Genomic DNA, 5000 nt, shown 5'->3' with positions numbered 1-5000 from the left:
GCACGCGTATGGTGCGATTGCGTCGATTCGCTTTTCTGTACGGGGAGAAATAGAACGTTGAGTTGACTTATCGGGTCTTCGTTGGAATTACCGTCGCTGGCATTGTAAACTCCAGATGACCTTGTGATTCCTTCGTCGGGCACTGGTAAAGGGTGGCGATGATGCGTTCTATAATAGAAATACCCGTCGTAGCGTTTCTTCCGAGTCAACCCGCTCACGAAACTCTCTCTCTCGTCGTGGAATCCCCGCGTCGGAGAGTAAAACGCCGAAGGCTTACTATGAAACTTACGTCTCTCGACGATGGGACGATCCACGCGAAGAGTTGTTACGTGCACGCGTATGGTGCGATTGCGTCGATTCGCTTTTCTGTACGGGGAGTAATAGAACGTTGAGTTGACTTATCGGGTCTTCGTTGGAATTACCGTCGCTGGCATTGTAAACTCCAGATGACCTTGTGATTCCTTCGTCGGGCACTGGTAAAGGGTGGCGATGATTCGTTCTATAATAGAAATACCCGTCGTAGCGTTTCTTCCGAGTCAACCCGCTCACGAAACTCTCTCTCGTCGTGGAATCCCCGCGTCGGAGAGTAAAACGCGAATTCATAGTATGGAAACTTACGTCTCTCGACGATGGGACGATCCACGCGAAGAGTTGTTACGTGCACGCGTATGGTGCGATTGCGTCGATTCGCTTTTCTGTACGGGGAGCAATAGAACGTTGAGTTGACTTATCGGGTCTTCGTTGGAATTACCGTCGCTGGCATTGTAAACTCCAGATGACCTTGTGATTCCTTCGTAGGGCACTGGTAAAGGGTGGCGATGATTCGTTCTATAATAGAAATACCCGTCGTAGCGTTTCTTCCGAGTCAACCCGCTCACGAAACTCTCTCTCGTCGTGGAATCCCCGCGTCGGAGAGTAAAACGCGAATTCATACTATGAAAACTTACGTCTCTCGACGATGGGACGATCCACGCGAAGAGTTGTTTACGTGCACGCGTATGGTGCGATTGCGTCGATTCGCTTTTCTGTACGGGGAGAAATAGAACGTTGAGTTGACTTATCGGGTCTTCGTTGGAATTACCGTCGCTGGCATTGTAAACTCCAGATGACCTTGTGATTCCTTCGTCGGGCACTGGTAAAGGGTGGCGATGATGCGTTCTACAATAGAAATACCCGTCGTAGCGTTTCTTCCGAGTCAACCCGCTCACGAAACTCTCTCTCGTCGTGGAATCCCCGCGTCGGAGGGTAAAACGCGATATATAATAGTATATGCCAGTGGTTCGCGCGCGTCGTCTCTGAGATACGCGGTCGACAGAGTTCCGAAAACACGTGATGTGCCACGATTTCCGTGCGTCTTACATCTTTCGACGATGGGACGATCCACGCGAAGAGAACGTTCGTGCTTGCGTGAGGTGCAACAGCGTCGATTCGCTTTTCTGTACGGGGAGAAATAGAACGTTGAGTTGACTTATCGGGTCTTCGTTGGAATTACCGTCGCTGGCATTGTAAACTCCAGATGACCTTGTGATTCCTTCGTCGGGCACTGGTAAAGGGTGGCGATGATTCGTTCTATAATAGTAATACCCGTCGTAGCGTTTCGACCGATGTCACCCGCCACGAAAGTCTCTCTCGACGTGGAAACCCCGCGCCGAAGAGTAAACGCGAAGGCTTACCATACGAAAGAAAACGGTATTATACGCCTGTGGTATGTGCGTCTCGGCTCTGTGATACGCGATCGGCAGAGTTACAAAAAAACGTTGATGGGCCACGATTTCCGTGCGTCTTACATCTTTCGACGATGGGACGATCCACGCGAAGAGTAGTTACGTGCTCGCGCGAGGTGCGATAGCGTCGATTCGCTTTTCTGTACGGGGAGAAATAGAACGATGAGTTGACTTATCGGGTCTTCGTTGGAATTACCGTCGCTGGCATTGTAAACTCCAGATGACCTTGTGATTCCTTCGTCGGGCACTGGTAAAGGGTGGCGATGATTCGTTCTATAATAGAAATACCCGTCGTAGCGATTCGGCCGAGTCACCCGCCACGAAACTCTCTCTCGTCGTGGAATCCCCATGTCGGAGAGTAAAACGCGAAGGCTAACTATATAAGAAATATATAGTATTATTTATGCCTGTGGTTCTCCGTTTGCCCTACTCTCAGATACGCGACTCGGAGAGTTACGAATAATCGTGATGGACCACGATTTCTGTACGTCTTACATCTTTCGACGATGGGACGATCCACGCGAAGAGATCATTCCTGCTTGCGTGAGGTGCGATAGCGCCGATTCGCTTTTCTGTACGGGGAGAAATAGAACGATGAGTTGACTTATCGGGTCTTCGTTGGAATTACCGTCGCTGGCATTGTAAACTCCAGATGACCTTGTGATTCCTTCGTCGGGCACTGGTAAAGGGTGGCGATGATTCGTTCTATAATAGAAATACCCGTCGTAGCGATTCGGCCGTGTCACCCGCCACGAAAATCTCTCTCGTCGTGGAATCCCCGCGTCGTAGAGTAAACGCGAAGGCTTGCTATAGAAGACTATAGTTTATACGCCTGTGGTTCACCGGTTGCCTGCTCTCCGGGGTACGCGATCGCGCAGGAGTTACGGAAGAACTTGATGGGCCACGATCTCCAAGCGGCTATATCTTTCGACGATGGGACGATTCACGCGAAGAGAACGTTCGTGCATGCGTGAGGTGCGATAGCGTTGATTCGCTTGTCTGTACGGGGAGAAATAGAACGATGAGTTGACTTATCGGGTCTTCGTTGGAATTACCGTCGCTGGCATTGTAAACTCCAGATGACCTTGTGATTCCTTCGTCGGGCACTGGTAAAGGGTGGCGATGATTCGTTCTATAATAGAAATACCCGTCGTAGCGTTTCGACCGATGTCACCCGCCACGAAATTCTCTCTCGTCGTGGAATCCCCGCGTCGGAGAGTAACCGCCGAAGGCTTGCTATAGAAGACTATAGTTTATACGCCTGTGGTTCACCGGTTGCCGGCTCTCCGGGGCACGCGAAGGTTACGGAGGGACGTGAAGCGCCCGAGCAATGAAACGTCCGCAGGAGGAAACGAGCAACCGCCGAACATTGTTTCGCGACGTTTCCATAATGTATTGTCGTTTCGCTCGCATCCCGCTTCTTTCCCCTAGTTTCCTCGACGCGTAGTTTCGCAGCCTTAGTGGACGAATCATTCTCGATTCGAGGAAAGATATGCAGTGGGGCGTGCAATGAGCCCGCCAGAGACCACGATCTCCAATGCGTCTTTACATCTTTGGACGATGGGACGATCCACGCGAAGAGAACGTTCGTGCTTGCGCGAGGTGCATTAGCGTCGATTCGCTTTTCTGTACGGGGAGAAATAGAACGATGAGTTGACTTATCGGGTCTTCGTTGGAATTACCGTCGCTGGCATTGTAAACTCCAGATGACCTTGTGATTCCTTCGTCGGGCACTGGTAAAGGGTGGCGATGATTCGTTCTATAATAGAAATACCCGTCGTAGCGATTCGGCCGAGTCACCCGCCACGAAACTGTCTCTCTTTCGTCGTGGAAACCCCGCGTCGGAGAGTAAAACGCGCGAAGGCTGTGACTGTAACATATATATATATATATACACAGTATACAATGCCTGTGGTTTTTGCGCGTGTCGGCTCTTCGGTATACGCGATCGGCCAGAGTTACGGAGGGACGGTGAAGCGCACGAGAAATTGAAACGGCCGCACGATTGGAACCGAGCAACCGTCGAACATTGTTTCGCGACGTTTCCATAATGCGTTTTCGTTTCGCTCGCATACCGCTTCTTTTCCCCTAGTCTCTGAGACGCGTTTTCGAGCCGTTCTTCTACTATCGATTCTCGTAGAGAGAAGGGACCGGGTAGTCTGGAAGTGGAACCCGCATCTTGCGTGTACCGTACACGGAATTGAGAGGACCGGCCGTGAAGCTCGTTTTAAAGCCGTGCGTCTGACACCCAACTCTTGCGCGCCAATTTCGCGGCAAGAGATAATATGGGACGAATGACCGGCAAAGAGCCAGCTGTGAAGTCTGTTTTTTTAATCGAATCCGTGGACGTGTGTATGCCGTAGCGTCGCTCGTCGTGTTCGTTCATGGTCGTTCCGAGAGAAAGAACGAAAGCGGTAACGAAGGGACCGGCCGTGAAGCTCGTTTTAAAGCCGCGCGTCTGACACCCAACTCTTGCGCGCCAATTTCGCGGCAAGAGATAACATGGGACGAATGACCGGCAAAGAGCCAGCTGTGAAGTCTTTTTTCATTATTTGCTTTCAATCGATCGATCGGTACGATTCGTGCAACGTTTCGCGCGATGCGACGCGAAAACATGCGCGCAACAATAGATGCGTCTGATCGGAAGAACGCGAGGGTCGACTGCACGCGATGGATTCAGTATCGGGTAGGATACAAAATATATCCCCGTCGTTTCCACGCGTGCGAGTCTTCTGCGTCTTTCGCGGGTTTTTGAATGCACTATACGCCCGGAACGTCGAGAAATATATACATATTACTTGAACGTTTTTCGTCTCGAAAGGCTTCGGTGTCGTCTCCAAGGCGACGCCTGAATCTCCTTCGCGCGCTGGTCGGAGATTCAGGTATCAACTTTTATCTTCTCTTTGAAAGAAGAGAGATATTAGGTCGAACAAGTGAGAATAAAATTATATATGTGAAATATAAAATTTATACGATTACCCTGAACGGTGGATCACTTGGCTCGTGGGTCGATGAAGAACGCAGCTAATTGCGCGTCAACGTGTGAACTGCAGGACACATGAACATCGACATTTCGAACGCACATTGCGGTCCACGGATACAATTCCTGGACCACGCCTGGCTGAGGGTCGTTTACGTACCATACACTGCTTGCGTAGCTCTGTCAAATCCCCGCCGTCGTTCACCTCTTCGGATCGAACGTTTTTTTACCGAAGGGCGCAAAGAACGTCTCTGAGTCGGGTTAAGAGAAGGATGCTACGTACGAGCGAACGATGG

The 5000-nt window shown here is 50.7% G+C and overlaps 1 non-coding gene across 1 annotated transcript; it reads left to right on the top strand.

The window, feature by feature from the left end:
- Positions 1 to 4700: 4700 nt before the first annotated feature.
- On the top strand, positions 4701 to 4855 carry LOC143176864 (5.8S ribosomal RNA). The gene has a single exon (XR_013001365.1). It is a non-coding gene; the product is annotated as a 5.8S ribosomal RNA (ribosomal RNA).
- Positions 4856 to 5000: the final 145 nt, after the last annotated feature.

Source organism: Nomia melanderi, unplaced genomic scaffold, assembly GCF_051020985.1.
Source record: "Nomia melanderi isolate GNS246 unplaced genomic scaffold, iyNomMela1 scaffold0919, whole genome shotgun sequence".
Taxonomy (NCBI): domain Eukaryota; kingdom Metazoa; phylum Arthropoda; class Insecta; order Hymenoptera; family Halictidae; genus Nomia; species Nomia melanderi.
Note: the sequence above shows the minus strand (reverse complement) of the source record. Positions and strands in the feature narration are given on the sequence as shown.